General features: G+C 44.9%; 1 protein-coding gene across 1 annotated transcript in view; it reads right to left on the reverse strand.

Annotated features, from left to right (window-relative positions):
• SNX25 (sorting nexin 25) overlaps positions 1 to 19,724 on the reverse strand; it is a 1,427,683-nt gene that overhangs the window by 1,405,801 nt on the left and 2,158 nt on the right. The gene's annotated exons all lie outside the window — the stretch shown is intronic.

The following is a 19,724-nucleotide window of genomic DNA, read 5'->3' on the forward strand; positions in this document are numbered from 1 at the left end:
GATGCGACACCGAGAGAGAGAGGGTCGGACAAGGGTCCGATGCCACTCACCCCTCGGAGCCGCGAGGAAGTCCGCGCCGAGATTTTCCAAGGAAGAAATCGGAGCCAACGACGGTGCGAAGACAATTGTATCTGCTCGGCGCTACCACAGTCTCGGTCCAGCGCCCGGCTCCGAGCTCAAAGGAGTCGGAGGAGGAATATTTTGAGATATAGGGTTAAGCATCGACTGATGAGTCGGGCTCTGAAGCATTTGGGCCAGTGCCTCGGACTTAAGAAGTCGACTCACTACCCTCTGAAGGTCATGGTCAGAAAGCCTCGAAGACCTAGAGGAGTGCGACCTATGGCTCCGTTGAGACAGCAAGGGAGATGCTGGAGCTGAATGAACAGAGCCGAGGGACGGTGACCTTGACCTCTTCCTAGAGGTCGGTTCCGATAGTCTGATCGGAGCCGACTCAGCCATTTCCAATACCTCGGCTCCAGCCGGAGCAGAGGGAACCACAGGAGTGGAAGTTCGAGTCTCATCGGCTCCAGCCGGAGCCGATGTAGTAGAACCGATGTCTTAGGTGCCGACTCAGTAGCTGGAGTCGAAGACCTAGAAGCCTTAGAAGGTTTGCCTGAAGATACAGTCGGGGGACCCTCAGGCTTTAGCAAGCCCCGTAAAATGAGCTTGTTCTTTCTTTCCTGCAAGACTCTAGGGCTGAAGCCATGGCACACAGCACAAGAGTCCTGCAGGTGTAAAGGTCCCAGGCAGTACACACAAGAAGTGTGACCGTCTGTCAGAGACATTTTCTGACAGCACGAGTCACACTTCTTGAAGCCCGAGACCTTCGAATCCTTAGACATTTAAGTAACAAGTGTAATCACACCCAAGCACAAACACACCGATTACACTATACTCTAACTTAGACTAAATAAAATTAGATAGTTATAAAAGTCCCTACAAAAAAACACACACACTCCAAAGGGGAATGGGAGGGCCCGAAGGCCTAAGGGAAGAACTATAAGTTCTTGTGGTAAAAAAAGGTAAGAACAAGGAAGAAGGGATAAAAATCCTTTAAAATAAGGGGATACTGTAAGGAAACTAATTTAAAGGGGTTTAGTAACTTTTTTAAACTATTTTCTACACTCACCTGAAGCCGGTTGAAGCAACACGTCTCGATAGCTGTAGCGGCAAACGAGATCTGAGGTAATACCGCCTAGCATTGTGGGATATAAGGGGAGCCTCGAGCCGGTGGAACCAACTCTCGAGCTTTTAGAGTGGCCGAGTCGGAGCCGAGGTCGGCTCCGAACCCATCCAGCAAGAATGAAGGCGAGATGGACAACTTAACATCACATATTTATATGAATGGTATCCACAGCACTGACGAGGAGCTATGGGGGATACAGAGTTGCAGTAGGGAGCATACTGCTTTTGAGATCAGCTTTACAAAACATTATCTTGTAATCAGATACTAAACTCTCACCTCAGTTTTTGGGACACCGGTTACCTTTTTAAAGTGGAGTTTTCAGAAGCTGTAATGCTAATAATTTATGAAAAATGGAAGCAGCAGCAGCAGCACTGAGGGCTTATGGCTCAGAGATTTGCAGTGCAGCAGCTTCTAATGCCTCCTTCCTTTAGCATCCATCTGTCAAGACACATGCAACAACTGAACGCTCAGATACCTTACTAAAAGGATACAAGACCTAAACAACATGTCTTACATGAATCAACTCAAAGCCCTGTGACTAAGGTATACTATGGACTGCTAAGAGGTGACCTGTGCCTTCTGACCATTACTGATGAATTTAATCCATATCAGCAAGTCAAATGGCATCAGAAATACTTGGTCTAGGGATCTAAACCTCTACTGCAACATCAACAGAATGGTTTGAAGGAGCAAGTACATCTTGGAGAGGATACCACTGCTGTGGAATAGACTCAACATCCACATAAAACAAAGTTCATCCTTGTTCATTCAAGTGCAACTTAGATCTATGGATGAGAAACACAACATTTACTCCAGGACTGCCCTCTGTACTACTAATGGACAGAGGCAGCTCCTAAATGCTTTATCCCATGCATGTGTCCCCTCAACTTATCTATGGCATGACCCCATTTATTTAAATTAGGAGTAACACAGAATTATCAACCAAGGGATGGTTAATGCCAATCTATAACAACCAAATGGGATAGGTTATTTTGAGCACAAAAAAGAAAATTGGCTAGTCTTAAAATTGCCTAACAGGGCAGTTAGCCTAGTACTTACCTATGAACATGTGAGGCAAATTATGTAGCACTTCAGAGCCTTGCTGGTAACCAAGAATGGAAGACAGATCTACCAAACAGATAGGCAGACACACTGCTGATCCTTCTAAGCCCAAGTGTTGGGGTCAGGGGCTAGATTTCATGCACTGATGAGAGAACACAACTAGTAAACCGTTATCTCTGACCCCACTCCCAATCTGACTAGTGATGGACTACATCAGCAAACAGATCAGAAGGGACACACAAAGCTGCTACATGTGGATAATGTGACACTACAAGCAGACTATGACAAAGTACTTCAAGCAAATGAAAGAGACCTGGTTTGCAAAACAGAAGGAACATGCAATGAAAAAGTGGTCATGGCAGCACATGGGGGGAAATAAGCTGAAAATTGACAGAGAAGGAAACATAGTGGAACGGGTTAGCAGCATTAACAATCTGGATGGTGTGGTTTAACAGAAATAAGTCTGAATGCGAAGGTCAAAGCAAGAATCAGAGGTACTACAGCCAACTGGCACAAACTGTTAGGGGAAGTTAACATGCAACAGAAGACTGCCAAAGAGGCTGGAAAATAAGGTGTACAAAACAGTGATGCAAACAATGCTTATGTATGACAGAGACACCAGGGTAGTGAAGGCAGAGCAGTTGAGGAAGGTTGAGGTGTACCTCTAAACTTTGCAGTGCAAGAATTCTGGATAAAGCCAAAAATAATGAGAGGCAAAGTTCAACATAAGAGTTAAGTTTTAAAAACTGGTCTTATAACCTTGGAAAATCTCCTAGAACAGGTTTTGCATTAACATGTATTTTCTGAAGGATATTAAGTCTGAAACTCAAATGTCTGTCATTTAGTGATTTCAGACCTCAATGGATTTGCCACAAACCCCCAAATTTAAAAACAAAAAAAAAACAAAAAGGCAAATAAATGTGGCAAAAATCTGGACATTCTATGAAAGGGTGATGGAAATGAAGTCTGAGATGGATGGTAGGATATACATAGAGTGGTACAGATGAAGAAAGGAGGACATCAGAACAGAAGCCAAAATAGCCTCAAATGCAGAGAAGGTCAAGGAGAACAAATTACAGTGGTTTGGTCACACGTGGAAGAAAGGTGAAAATGATGTGGTGAAGATGATTTGGAAGAGATGCAAAAAAGGCAAGGGGAGATGATGCTCTCTAGCCAAGAGATGGATGGCTTGGTGAAAGCAGACCTGCGACAGTCAGGCATGGCTGTCAAAGAAGGCAGGAAAGTGTTAATGCCTTGAGGGAGATGGTGACAGTTGATGCTACACTCTGACGCCATGAAGAAAAATGGAAAAAATAGAGTTGATGATGACAATAATGATGACATCTACCAAAGATAACAGGTGATGGAAAGACCACACAACATAAAGACAGGCTGCAGACACTAAACACTGGTTGCATGCATTCTTGAAGCATAAAATGAGTGAAGAAAATTATATAATATAACCTCAGCACTAATTCTGAACTAGGATGGAAGGAGATAAATGATGGGCACTAAGCATATTCATTTTTGAGAGATAAAGAGAGTGTGGAAAATTATATGACATTGTCTCAGCATTGAGTGCAGTTCTGAAATAGGAAGGAAGCAAGGGGTGGTACACAGAAGGGGACGGATTCCAGTCATACCTGAATACCTTTTAAAGAACAATGTGATGAGAGTAACAATAACCTATTGAAAATGTTGGTAAATATTAAGTGATCAACAGATTCAAATAACAATGACAGGAATAAGCAGCTGCATCATTTGAAAAGAGTACAGTGGATGACTGCAGAAATTAAAGAACCACATATTTACAATAAAACAACTCTTGCATACAGAGGAAACTAAACAAAGTGAAATCAACTAAATATGAAATGAGATGACAACTATGTCCAGTGCCTCACTGCTAATGACAACTCTAAGAGCAACTAAGATTGGATCTTGGGCTACAGACAGACTGAAGACAGTGCTGGTCAACAAAGAACAGTGGCAAAAGGTAAACCAGCTTTTAAAAACTGTTGTAACTTAACTCTGCCACACCTAGACACTTTGTTCTGCCACACTTTGTTTACAACACATTTTAAAGCAGTTTTACACAGGGGTACTTAGTTTCTGCCTCCCATTTGACAGTGCTTAGTGACAGCTTTTACTGACTTTGAAAGCTAGTAAAGCACTTGACTCCTACATTTTTTTTGTAATTGGTAGTACATCTAGCAGACAAAGCTCCGTGCACTAGAAAGAATTAGGACTGAATCACCAGTCATAAACCTTATAAAGTGTTCTCCACACAGATGCCAAGATTTACCTCTCAAGCTTCACTTTCCATGCCTGTAGTGTTATCTAACCCAGTGGTTGACTTTTCAGCACAAAGCATCAGCAGCTACATGTTCACCAGCTTCCCTCTCAGGGCACTCCCAAATCTTGCATTTTCTAACTAATACACAGTGCGCTAAATATTTCAGTATTCAACAGTGAGTTTAGTATCGTAACTTGGCAATAATTAACATTATCAAGTTTTTACCTTCTTTTCGTGACCATGATAAAACTCTGCATTGAAAATCTAATGAAGATTACAATCATGAAATATTAGAATTCCATTCAACTACAGATACTGAATTACAATGGAGAAAGGAGGATGGCAGTTCAGGAAACCACACCCAAACATCCTCAGTTTACAGTGCATTAAATAACGATCTTATTATCAAGTAAGTTTCAGATATATAGTATAGGTAGTGACATTTTGGTATCATCTGCAAACTTTTAAGATGTGGCGCACACACAGCAGAAGTGCCAACCTCTTGGAATGTGAAAGGCATGTGCAGGGTACAGGGCCTTAACGTTACAATGCACAATTCCCAAAAGCATGATACCACTGCTTCCACTACTCTCCCCGAGGAGAGACAAATGAGCCACATAGCTCTCATCTTACAGGAAACAAGTGGGTTGGGTTGGCAGGTGAGAAAATTTGATGGTCAGAGGGACAGGATGCGGCAAAAACAAAACTTTGTCTCCATTGCTTAGACTTTTACTTCTACACTCTGGTTGTCCTTTGTAGGCTTCTAAAGTTGTTGATGCACTGCTTATACTGGATGCCACACTTCTCTCTCAACCCAAAAAACAGTGCTGAAAATAAATGCAAACCAGCAGCTCCCCAAGACCATATCATTCACTCCCATTCCCCTGGGCTATTTAATCATACATACAAAAACAGAGCATCTGTAACAAAGCTGAGGAATCAAAGGTATTTCATATTCCATAACAGTACCCCATAACAGTACCATTTCAAAAGCTATGTATCAGCCAATGCCTGAGTAAAATGAGACAGCCACCTAAACCAGAGTATCCTTGTCATAGTTATGAGTCTAGACTAGAGGAAAACAGTTTTTGTACTTACTTTCCTCACTTGCTTAGAGAAAAACAGCTCTTGTACTCACTTTCCTCACTTGTCTAGAGGAAAATATTTTTTTATTCAGGCATGTCCAAGAGTCTGCGTGTTCTCTCCTGTCTATCTGATGAATCTGGGCATCTTGGGGCAATGTAGCAATTGCCTCATGTACACAGACAACCCTCTCCTCCTACCACCAAACACTACAACCTGTGAGAGATGCACTTATCTAGCCAAACTGGCAGGTAAAGCTCTCGCCAACCAAGACTGAACTTGACAGTCAAGAGGAGAAGGTAAACACTTGCACCACACCACACCACACCACACATCATAGTCCCACTAACCTACACCACCATAATCCACACATAAAAACACAAAAACATTAGCAGAGGCTCTCAATAATCATCTGCTCAAGCAACAGAGATCTCCAAAGCAGAAACGCAAGCAACCTTCTCCCCCAACACAATCCAAATGACACATAGACCAGACTCAGTGTGCCACTCAACCACAGCCCATAAGACAAAACAATGTACCCAACACACTGGTCATAGGTGACTCTACAGTCAGACATACTAATGTCCCACTCAGCAGGCTAAACAAGGAGAGGGTTACTGTCAGCTGCCTGTCGGGAGCCAGGATCTGCCACATAACCCACGCACTCGGGTCACTCCACAACAAGTACAAATATGACTCTGTCATTGTCCGTGTTGGTGTGAATGACCTGAGACATACCTCCCTGGACTACATGAAGAGACATGGAAGAGCTCTCCAATCTTGTAGCCCAGGAAGGTATGACCCTAGCCCTGAGTAGCATCCTGCCATCGCCCAGAATTATACTGCAGCACAAGGACAAAATGACTGACTTCAACAATTGGCTAAACTTCTGGTGTCATTCTAAGGGGATCCAGTATCTGTCTGTCTGGGACGACATGGTCGACAGACCATGATGCTTTGCTAGAGATGGCCTGCACCTGTCACCCCTGGGATTCTGGATACTGGCTAAGGCTCTTGCTGCCCCTATAGTGCCCTTTTAGGCAAGGTTCAAATGATAAATTCACCAACGTAACAGGAACAGGAAAGCAAAAACTGAGAGTAATGCTACTCAGTGATAGAAGTCTCAAACTCAAAATGCACTCCCTTGAGGCACTCCTTAAAATGGAGAACATCGATATCTGTGCAGTGACTGAGACCTGGTTCAAGGCTCCAGAGAGCACCCATGCATTACCAGTCTATAACTCATACCACACTTTTCGGCCACCTAACCTGGACTGGAACACCAAAGGCGTAGGTGTGTCCATATTCATTAAGGATATCCACACCTCCAGGCTAGTTGCTCAGCATAATGCATGCGAGGTTATCCATGTGCAACTAGCTCTGGGCAAAACTGCTATTCAAATTGTAGCTTGCTACAGATCCCCCACCATGCCCCAGGATTCCCACTCCTCTTTTCTTGATATTTTGGGGTTCAACCAAACACCCTAATAATGGGCGATTTCAACTACCCCCACCATTAACTGGGAAAACTATGCATGTCCCAACTCCTTCGCTCAAATTCCAATGCCCTGGATCAACTTATCCACACCCCCACCAGGGGCAACAATATCCTAGATATAATCATTACCAACATGAGTGATCAGTGTTCCACACCTGAAGTCAACTCCTCGTTGGTCAGATCCGACCATAAGCTAATCACCCTAGATATCCACATCCCACCCCACCTCCCATTAAGAAAACCACGGTAAAAAAATTTCTCCAAAGCCAACTTCATGCTTCTTAAGACAGAAGTGGCAAACTTCATGATACCCATGCAGATGGACAATACAGTTACGACTGATGAATCCTACACAAGCACTTACACAAGTGCATGGATTGTGCTATGCCAAACAGAACCAAGACAATATCCTCCAAAAAATGAAGTCAATCTGGTCGTCCCCTGCCATAAACAAACTCTACAACAGAAGGAAGAAACTGTTGCAAAAGAGAGTAAAATCCCATGAGTGGAGGAGCTCCCTGGTCAGCCTCAGTAAGAAGCTGAGATCTCTTAACATCCTCCAGAGTTAGCTATGAAAACAAAATTGCCACTGATTCTAGGGACAACCACAAAGCATTTTACAGCTAATTCAAGAATCTCAATGGCAACACCCAGATCTGCTCTGAGTTACAGCACAACGGCACGAAAATTACAGACCCAACTGATATTGCCAACATCCTGGCAGACAGGTTCAGTGCTAACTTTACTCCCCTCTCACCCCCTAAAGGCCCCATATCTATACAGGAAGAATGCAGAGTCCCTATAATCACAACTACGCAGGTAAAAGCTGCACTCTCTAAAGCCAAAAACACAGCATCCATGGGACCGGACAACATCCCAGGCTGCATTTTACATGAACTTCGGAATGAACTGGCTCCCCACCTAAGCACCATGTTCAATCATAATCTCACGTCAGACTTTTTGCCCACTGAACGGCGCACAACAATTATCCCACTCCACAAAGTGGGAGCCACCACTGATCCCGGGAACTATCACCCCATTAGCCTGGTTTGTAAGGTCATAGAACATATCATCATGGAACTCATAAACAAAGACATTGGTAACCTCCAAACTCTGGACCCCACCCAGTTCGGGTTTGTGAAAGGCAGATCATTCCTCCTGAACCTGATCGGCTTCTATGAGGCAGTCATCAAAGCCGTAGACAAGGGTAAGGTGGTTCGCACAGCCTATCTTGACCTCGCCAAGGCTTTCGACACCATCCCCCATTCTGGAATTATCGCTAAACTAGGTATAAATCCCTACGTCACAAGATGGGTTGCCATCTGGCTCACTGGCAAGAACACACACTGTAAAAGTTGAAGACTCCAAATCTGACTTCAAACCAGTGACAAGTGCAGTAAATTAGGGTTCTGTCCTGGGACCACTCCTGTTTGGTATCTACTTCTCTGAGGTACAGGCTAACACAGAAGGCCTTTGGCAAACAAAGTTTGCAGATGACTGCAAACTAGGAGCCATAGTAGAGTCCCCAAATGATGTGGACATCCTACAGAAGGGCCTCACTGAGACAGATGCCTGGTGTGTGAGCCATGGCCTCAAGCTCAATGCCAAAAAGCGCATTGTCATCCCATTTGGTAAAAACTCTGTACCCATGAACTACAACATAGGCGGCAGTCTACTTATTGCCAAATGTGTGATAAGATACCTTGGGACCCAGGTGGACAGTAGTCTCTCCTTTGATAATCACATCGCCACAGTAGTCAGGAAATCCTTATACATGGCACACCTCATCACAAAAGGGTTCTCATCCAGGAAAAAAAAAAAAAAAAAGAGGTCATTGTTCCCCTCTACTCAACACTCATTAGACCCATTGTAGAGTACAATGCTTCTTTTGGAATGTACCTCACAAGACATCTTCAGCAGCTGGAAAGGCCACAGAAGTACCTCAAAGAGGATTACTGGCCTCAAAGAGATGCCCTACACTGACAGTCTCAAAAAATTCCAGCTTTACTCCATAGCATATCGCCTACTCCGAGGTAATCTCTGCCTAACATATAAAGCTATGTCAAACCCAGAGCTGTTGGACATGCTATACCTAAAGAAATCCAAATCCCTCCGAGCTACACGCTCTAGGGACCTAAACTTTGTCATCACAATAAACAGGATATGCTGGAGGGATAAATTCCTGTCCCAGAGACTTCCCATACTCTGGAACAAGCTACCCATCTGTCAAACAAAGTTCCTCATTAGCACTCTTCAAGAAAAATCATGAGGAGTGGATGGGAAATAGGAAATATACCCTGGGGATCACTTCTGTGGCTCTGCTCGACAGGGGCACAGGAAAATAACTTTCTTGGGTGGCGTCAGCCAGGGAACCTTGTTGGCTAGGCTTACTTAGGCTCTTGGGCCGATAGCCTAGTACCTATGAACCATTTAGAATAGCTAGACCTGGTACTACTGCTGCTGAATTAAAAACATTTAAATACCAACTGTTGCGACAGACAAGATGTAACCCAGTGTTGCCTATGCATGAAACTAAACCTAGGAACGTACACTTTGTTGCTACTTCTTAAGTCTACCCTTCCCTCATCTTCTTCTCTAATGAAACCTGAACAGCTTCTTAACTCTGTAAATGCCTGCAACCATACCTCTCAACTATTCAGACTTTTGCAGAATGCCCTGATTTCTGCCTCATATTTTTGGTCTGCTCCACATAAAAATTATGTTTTTTTGGCAAATCACTGAGGATTTAGTTCACTAAAATGACAAACATATGAGTTTCAGACTTTGTTTCCTTCAGAAAATGCATGCTAATACAAATCCTGTCATTCTAACAACTTTCTAAATTTATGAGAGCAATATTTAAAATTGAACCCTATTTTGGGGGCTTTATCCCAACATTATTTTTGGCTCTGTCCAGATTTATTGTGCTAGGAGGAGGACAGATATGCCTGGAACATCAAATGTGACCTTAACATCCTTACAGACCTTGCCTACACCTGGCTAAGCCACAACGCTACTTCTTTCTACACTGCCATAAAAGACTTCCATCTTTTTTCACACCATCATCCAACTTAACTATACTATTCAAAAATCAAAGCGCTAAGCCAAGCTGTTTATCAGCAGCAGCAAGGACAGAATGCACAAGTCTTACATTCTCCTCAGTGTATTCATTGCCCACTGTCCTAATCTGGTTACCTGGCCTTTGAAAACACAAATATTTCCTGAAGTACAAGCACCTGTTTTTCCATTTATGGGGGAAGTTCTTTCTGTGTAGAGGTATGACATGTTCACCCAGAGGTGCATCCCATTCAAATAATGCAGCAGGATTCGGTAAACACCTGCTAATATATCACACTGCTCAGTGCACACAACTGAAAGACAAGCTTCTGGAATTTATCTTAAATAGTGAACTGCATGGGTACATATTCTACAGTAATGCATACCATGAACAGATGTGTGCTTTGTGAGTATAACAAGTATGTTATGCAGACACCCTTACTGGCCACTACCTTTAAGTTTATGATTACTACTGTTCTAAATAGAATGTTACATTATGTGAAAATAATCACTTGCTTATTTTGAATAAAATATTGATGCTAAAATGCACACCCAAGTAAACTTAACAGTTACTGTTAACATTCTGACATAGCAACTTGGATTCACAGCAAATAAATTAAAAGATAAATTCATCATAAATTCATGCATTGCCCGAAAAAGAAACATTTGTTGCTCTTCAGTATACCTTACTTGTATTCACTGTTGGTTGCTCAATTGGAAAACTTCATAAGTGCTATACAGGCAGTCACCTGGTTAAGGACAAGATCAGTTTTTTAGTCTGTCCTCAAGTCAAATTTGTATGCAAGTCAAAACACATACATGGAACGTTCTACAGTACTGTACTGCAATACAGTACAGTAGAACGTTCCATACAAAAAAAAAAAAAAGATACATGTTAAACTCTTTTTAATCTTCTCGTCACATTTCTGTACTACAGGCATCACCCACAAATTTTTTCCACTCTCCTGAACTTACAGACCTCCTACTGTCACCTAGACCTTAGTGAGCAGCAATGTCATTTGCCCATTCTGCTGTACAGTACAGTAACTGCTTTAATACTGTGTGCTGTACAAGCAGCAGTCTTGACCAGCTGGATCGCCAACGCAGCGATCTCTTAACCAATTGGATCTCTTGCTCTCCATGAATGCGGAAGCAATTGCTCTAACAAGACGTGCGAGCAGCTTCACAAATGGGAAAAAGCAAAGTACAACAGATTTCTTCATTTTAAGGTACAATTTGGGCAGCTTTAAAGATTTTTATTTATTTTCACATTATTTCCAACATTGAGGCAGCCTATTCTTATCTATGGGTTGTCCGCAAGTCAGATGTCTAACTCGGGGACTGCCTGTAGTGGCTCATAAAACCAGTATCCAGATTCAAACCACTAACTGTCAGATTAAATAAATGAATTAAACTCGCACTGTTTTTCTTTTCAAATAAGTATAGCAATGTCCTTGAGGAACCACAGCATTTGTATCTGATGCAGAATGATCAGATATGGAAAAGTATGCTGCCACTAGCTTGAGAGTCATTTTTTTAGTAATCGTGTGTCTTCAGGCAGCACAGTTGCTACAGTGGTGGTGGTGGTGGGGATCAGCCGATCCGGATTTCTCTTTAATGCAGCACTCCATGAACGAGGAAAAACATACCAGGTACTTGGACTTACTTGAGTCACTCACCCTGCAGCCCAATACCTTACTCATGGGTGATTTTAACTATCTGAGAAACACATACTACTAACATACAGGCTCAGAGGTTCTTGGACTTTGTCAATGCAAATTCTCTGGAACAGCTGGTCAGCACGCCTACTAGGAGCTCAAATATCCTGGACAAAGTACTCACTAACATGGGGGAGCAATGTACCCCCCCCCCCATGTAATGTCCTCTTTGGTAAGATCAGACCACAAAATGGTCTAATAAATATAAGGCCACAGACCCAATCAAGATCAAAAATGCTAAAGAATTTCTCCAAGACAAATTATCTCCTACTAAGCAATGGCATAAGAAATTTCAAAGCTCCCAAGAACTCAGAAAACACAGAATCCAATGCAGATATGTACACCATTGCCCTGTATAGCCACTTAAGCATTTGTACCGAATCGGCAGTACTGGACTGGATTTAACATAGGTCTCGCCAGAAAAACAAGCCACCCTGGTGGGCCCCAAGTATAAACAAGTTTTACAACAAAAAGAAAGAAACTAATGTCTAAAAATACATGAGAACAGGCTCAGTAGAAGTAAAAATCCCTCACTAGTTTAAACGAACAAATCAGAGATCTGGTCAAGTCCCCAAAAGCAAATTATAAAGCAAAAAATAGCCTCCCTAGCCAAGGAAATTCCCAAAGCATTTTTTTAACTATGACCAAAATCTTAAGGGGAATACTCAGCTATACATAGATCTGTTTGTGGATGGCACCGCCCCATACTCAACCGGAGGAAATAGCCAACCTGCTAGCTGACAGATTTGTATCAAAATTCACCCCCTGTCCCCACTGGTCATTCCCCAAAGTATACCTGCCACCATTCCTCAGCCTATTATCTCAAAACAGCTTGTCATCTCTTTGCTGCCCAAGGCTAAAAACACTGCATCAATGGGGCCTGACAACATCCCATGTTGCCTTTTAAATAACTTAAAACATGGCCAAGCATACACAACTTGGATACCTATGTACCCACAGCCTCCAGCCAGGCTATGTTCCGGCAGAATGGAGAACAAAAAGAAGTTATGTACCTACCATAACGTTCCATGTTAGTTGTCTTCTTCTCGCCTTCTTTCTTGCTGGTTGGGTTCGGAGCAGAGGTGGCCAACTTCAAAAGCTCAAGAGCTACTTACTGGCTCGAGGCCCCCCTATATCCCATGATGCCTGGCGCTAGATACCCAGATCTCGTTTGGCAAGTCTAACTGCAGACATAATAATAAAATGAATGCTATCCTAGAATGCATAATTCCTACTGGGGAGACTACTAAGCAGAAGGAAATAGCCAGAGAAGACTCAGCCAGTGCAAAAACAAGAGGAACTCTTCTCGGTCCACTAGGATAGGGGGATGGAGGGTGGGACACAAGAAAGAAGGCGAGAAGAAGACAACTAACATGGAACGTTATGGTAGGTACATAACTTCTTTATGTTAAGTTGTCTATCTCGCCTTCATTCTTGCTGGTTGGGACAGCGTCCCTAGCACCTAAAAACCTGGGTGGCTCATCGGAAAAGACTCTTCAGAACAGTGGAACTAAAATCAGCTCTGCTCCTGGAAACCAAATCAAACTTGTAATGTGAAATGAAAGTATGTGGGTTGGCCCATGTAGCTGCAGCACAAATGGATTCCATGGGCAACCTAGCCTGAAAAGCCACTGAAGTGGCTAAAGCTCTGGTGGAGTGACCCTTTGGTTTGACCGGTAATTCTTTGTTCCTGAGTTGGTATATGAACGTGATGATAGAAGACAACCACCTGGATAAGGTCACCTTGGAGACCGGAAGCCCCTGTTTGCCTACTGCATAAGACAGAAACAGTTGATCTGATTTTCTAATGTCTTTGGTTCTATGTAAATAAAAGCGTAGTTGTCTGTGAACTTCTAACTGATGCAACTTATAGTCTGCCCTGTTGGAGTGGTTAGGGAAAAAACACAGGAAGGTCTATGGACTGATTCAAGTTACTCTCTGAAGAGGCCTTAGGAAGGAAGGAAGGAAGGAAGGAAGGATTAGTCCTCAGAGCAACTCTGTCATTGTGGAACACGAGGTATGGGGGTCGGATAGAAAGAGCCTGTAGTTCTGAAACTCTTCTGGCTGAAGTAATAGCTACCAGAAAAAGGGTTTTCCAAGATAAGAACTTCAGTGAACAAGAAGCTGCAGGTTCAAAAGGGGGCAAAATTAGCAAAGCTAAAATCAAATTTAGATCCCACGGTGGTGGAGGATCTCTGACTGGGGGCCTGAGCACAGTGGTTCCTTCGAGAAAGGCTTTACAGAGCTTATGTGACATATTGTTTTCCAATAGACCAATGTGAAAATTTGAAATTGCCGCTAACTGAACTCTAATTGTAGCGGAAGCGGACCCCGCATGGAAGAGCTACGCAAGAAATTCCAAAATAGAGTGTACGGAGGCTGAAAAGGGGTCAATACTTTTTGACTCTGCCCAGGAAGAAAAATGTTTCCACTTACTAGCGTAAGTTTTTCTGGTCGTAGACTTGTGTGACGACAAAAGGATTTCATGCACAGAGGGGGAGATATCTGGGAGCCTGGCTAAGGTTGGAAGTGGAGCAGCCACGCTGTGAGCTGGAGAGAGTGCAGGGATTGGTGCAGCCCGCCCGATTGATGAATCAGGAGGTCTGGAACTAGGTACAGAGTCCAAGGCTGTTCGAGAAGATAGCAATGCTGGAACGGAAACCATATTTGTCGAGGCCAGTAAGGATCAATGAGGATCATTTTGCAACCCAAAGCAGTAGCTTTCTGAATTAGTTTTGGTATGTGGGGTAAAGGAGGGAATGCATAAAGAAGTCCCTGGGGACAATCGTGGACTAGAGCGTCTCTGGGGGAATGCCCGGGAAGTGGAAGGAGAGAGAAGAAATTGCTGCACTTGCTGTTGAAGGGAGTTGCAAAAAGGTCACAGCAAGGTTAGCCCCATCTGCGGAAGATTTGGTCCGCTATTGCCTGGTTCAGAGACCACTCATGAGGCATAAGAATTGCTCTGCTCAGTCTATCTGCTATGACGTTGGATCTCCCAGGGATGTGCGCTGCAATCAGAAACCATTGGGAAGAGATCACCCACTGCCAAAGTCTGAGCGCTTCTCGACATAAGGGGTAGGACCTGGTTCCGCCCTGCTTGTTGATGTACCACACTACGGACATATTGTCCATTTGAACTGCAATGGTCCCGGTAGGAAGAGAGTCCTGAAGAGCCTGCAATGCTAAGAGCACAGCCCTCATCGACAAGACATTTATGTACAGATGATATTCGTGAGGTTGCCAGGTGCCTTGGACTGTTCTGCCCTGATAATGCTCCCCCCACCCGATCAGGGAAGCGTCCATGGTCACTGTAGCCACTGGAGGGGGGAGAACAAATGGTCTGCCGTGGAGCACTGATGTGGAGACCATCCACCACGCAAGATGCTTCTAGCATGCCTGAGTGATCATAATCATGTAAGACATGGGAAGTTGCTGAAAGGACCATTGGATGAAAAGAAGCCACTGGAGGATCCTCATGTGAAAACGAGCAAGAGGGACAAGTACGATTGCTGCTGCCATGAGACCTAGTGTCTAAAGGACAAACTTGAATCCTTTCGCATGCTAATAAAACCTTGACATGCTGACGAATCACTAACACCCTGTCTGGTGGGAGGCTCGCTAACATGTCTTTGGTATTTAAATTTTGTGCCTATAAAGGTGATAGATTGACAGGGCGACAATGCAGACTTTTCAAAATTTATTGTGATACCTAACCTGGAGCAAGTGTGGATGGTGCAGTCTCTGGCTTGCAGAAAGTGATGTCTGGTGGTAGCAGTGAGGAGCCAGTCGTCGAGATATGGAAACACCTGGAATCCTTGACGTCTCAGGTGAGGGGTAACTACTGCCATACATTTGGTAAACACCCTGGAGGCTGTGGTGAGACCAAAGGGCAGAGCTCTGAACTGATAATGGCTGGCTACCAGCCGGAAGCGAAGGAATCTTCAGGAGCATCTGTCCATTTTGATGTGGTAGTACACATCCTAAAGATCTATGGAGCACATCCAATTGTCCTCACCCAGAAAGGGTAAAATGGACTGAAGCGTGACCATCCGTTATTTCGTTCTTTGTACGGACTTGTTTAGTCTGCTGAGATCCAAAATGGGTCTCCAGTCCCCTGTCTTTTTTGGTACCAAAAAGAACCTTGAGTAAATTCCGGATCCTTGTTGGTCTGCTGGGACTTGCTGGATGGCCCTTTTTCTTAGCAGTTTTGAGACCTCTTGCACTGCTTGGTCCCTTAGACTGGGTGGAACATCTGGAAGGGACTTGTTTGACCTTAAGGGGGTGCGAACAAAGGGAATTCTGTAGCCTCTGGATATGACGGACTGTACCCATTTGTCTTGAGTTATGTCTTGCCAGGCTCTTGGGTACAGCAATAATCTTCCACCGACTGCCTCCAGAGGTGAGCAGCCAGGCACCCCTTCAGGGATGCTGGAAGGGCTTGTCAGAGAAAGATTCTCTGCTGCCCTGGTTTTGCGGACCCCCTCTGCCACGAGGGCGGCATCTGTTATTGTTCCCTCCTCTGCCCCTGGAGGGAAACACACCACGCGTGTCCGGCAAGGCTCCTTGGGATTTCCGGAACCACATCTTTCCACTCTTCTGACCCTTGGGATATGGTCTGGAAGGAGTGGAAAAACTGACTCCTACGGCAGAGAGAGTCTTGCCTTCCTGCTCACACCTGGTAAGGGTATCTTTCACCTGTGATCCGAAGAGGGAGGAACCAAACGGCTGTTGGTGAAAGACGATCTGAAAGGTTCCGCAAAGTTACATAGCCGCATCCAAGCATGCCTCCTTAGGGCCACGCCTGTGCCTGCGGCTCTACTTGCACCATTGGCTGCATACGAAATGAGCCGCATGGAGGAGTTTACCACTGAATTAAGAGTCGCTAGCTGGGAGGCTGCCTTAGCTTGGGCCCCCTCAGCTGATGGATCTTGGAGGGTATCTCCAAGCTCTTTCAGGAGATCCCACTGAAGACGGGTAAAGTGGCACAGGTAATTCATGGACCGCATGGAAAAGGTCGCTGAAGAGAACATCTGCTTCCCATATCTGTCCATCGTCCTGGACTCCTTGTTAGGGGGATGGACAGATGAAGTTTCAGCCAACTCCTTCTTTGTGGCTGCTGCTACCACCATGGCATCAACGGGGACACTTTTGGTCAAGAACTGTTTATCTTGCTGGGCAGTAATGAACTTGCAGGTCTTCTAGGGGTCGGTTCCAGTGTGTCTGGAGCCGTCCACGCCTTTTGAGCCACCACAGACATCAGTGGGTCGAAAGGCGGAGACACCCAGAAGGTGGAAGGTAGGGATCCAAACGCATCCAGGAATACCGACTCATCCTCGGAAGGGCTTAGGGTAGTCCAGTTTCCCCTCTGCCTAAGCATCTCAAGGATGTCGGAGAAGGAGACATCTTCAGAGGGGGATCTTAGGGACCCTTTCGACTCCGCTAAGTCGGTATCCGATGTGACAGACTCAGGGGAGTCAACATGCTTCCTCTTGCATTTTCTCTTGCAAGCTGGCTACTCTGACAGATCAGGGGTGGCCTCGGAAGAGGAGGATACACCCAAAGGGGTGTCCTGGAGCACTGGATCCCCACGCTTGGGGTCTGGAAGAGGGGCTGACGCAGGCACCCTAGGGTGAGGAGCTGATGGGGTCGATCGTGGGACTGACTCAGGGGCCAGTACGCTCTTCATCACTTTGAAGGCGTCCCTGACTGAACGCAGAGAAGGCTCAGGCTCCGAAGAAACCAGAAGCCCTCCCCACACCGAAAGAAACGGCTCCGAGGCAGATGTGGGAGCCGAGCTCACCTGCACCGAAGCACCGAGAGGGAGAGCGAGGTCGGACAAGGGTCCGATGCCACTCGCCCCCTCAGAGCAGACGAGGGAGTCTCGGCGCCCAGATCCCTCCAGGGAAGGTACCATGGAAGGGATCGGAGCCGATGACTGAACCAAAAGAGAGGGTATCGTCGCTGACGGTTCCACGACTCGAACCCCAACAAACTCCATCTCCGAGCTCATAGGAAGAGTCGGAGGAGGAATATCTACAGCCGTGGACGGAGCCGACTCCTGATGAGGAGGGCTGGACAACATTTTGGCTAGGGCCTGCGATTTTAAGGGCCTACTGACCACTCTTTCCAAGTCATGGTCCGAAAGTCTAGAGGACCGAGAAGAGTGGGATGATCGGTGACTACACTCCGATTGGAGCAGGGGCGACTTCGGAGCCGAACGTATCGACTCCAAAGAAGGAGACCTGGATCTCTTTTGACTCTCAGCCAGCTCCGAAGATCGTGTTGGAACCGACTGGGAGGGAGGGACATCGGTTCCAGCAGGAGCCGAAATGACTTGAGTGGCTTCACCCAACGACGGCTCCGAACTGGGAGCCGATGGTTTGGGTGGCCTGGAAGATTTTGCTGGCTGAGCCTTCGCCGGCGAATCTTGGGGTTTAAGCATACCCCTCAGAATCAATTTATTTTTGCGCTCCTGCAGGACTCTTGGACTGAAGGCATGACAGATCCAGCAAAAGTCCTGCAGGTGCACAGCGCCCAGACAATAAACACAAGAAGTGTGACCATCTGTCAGAGACATCTTCTGACAACATGAATCACACTTCTTGAATCCGGACGGTTTTGGATCATTGGACATCCTGGGGAGAAAAACCAAGGACAAATTTCCACACAGATCGTTAAGGTAACCAACAGTAAAAAAGTTACACTGTACAGTTACCACAAACCACTACAAATACCAATACAACCAAAATAAAATATCTGCAACTATCACTAAACACCAACAGTGATTAATTAGAGGAAAAATAACTTTTTTTTTTTTAAAAGGGAGATAGAAAGGCTAACCTCTAACTTAAACGGAAAGAACCTTTCTGTGGAAAAGGGAGAGAAGGGGGGGAGGGGAAACTAACTAAAACGAGTTTCTTAAGGAAGGTGCTTATCTAGAAGAAAAACTAGCTACAATACTAAAGTATAACTAACGACTAATTCTACACTACCAATATAGATTTTTAACAAGAAAAAATACAATAATAATAGTAAAACTTATACGACCTGAGCCAGTAGAACAACCTCGTAACAGAAGCGGCAAACGAGATCTGGGTATCTAGCGCCAGGCATCATAGGATATAGGGGGGGCCTCGAGCCAGTAAGCAGCTCTCGAGCTTTTGAAGATGGCAGAGTCGGAGCCGAGGATCAGTTCTGAACCCAACCAGCAAAATGAAGGCGAGATAGACAACTTAACATCAACAGTTATCCCGCTGCACATGGCGGGGGGACATCAACTGACCCATGGAATTATAGACCCATAAGCCCGACTTAAATCATCTGTAAAGCCATGGAAAGAATCATCACGGACCTTATCAACAAGAATGTAGGTAATCTCCAGACTCTGGACCCAACCCAGTTCAGATTTGTTAAGGATAGATCATGTCTGTTAAAATGTAGTTGTCTCTTTGACAAGGTCAGCAAGGTTATGAATGAGACTAAGACTGAATACTGCCGACCTTGACCTGGCCAAGACATTTGACATAATTCCTCACTCGGGTATTGGAGAGAAACTCTCTCAACTGGGCATAAACCCCTATGTCACCAGATGGGTAGTCAAATGGCTTACCAACAGGATGCATACTGTCAAAGTGGGTGAATTCACCTCTAGCAAGCGGCCAGTCACTAGCGGCATACCACAGGGTTCTGTACTAGGCCCTTTCATGCTCGGTATTTATTTCTCAGACGTCAAGGCAAACGGAGATGGTCTTTGGTTGACCAAGTTCGCAGATAACTGCAAAATGGGGGGGGGGGAATCACTGAATGAAACTGGTATACTGCAGAAAG

This window comes from Protopterus annectens, chromosome 3.part0, assembly GCF_019279795.1.
Source record: "Protopterus annectens isolate FY-2018-M chromosome 3.part0, PAN1.0, whole genome shotgun sequence".
Classification (NCBI taxonomy): Eukaryota; Metazoa; Chordata; order Ceratodontiformes; family Protopteridae; genus Protopterus; species Protopterus annectens.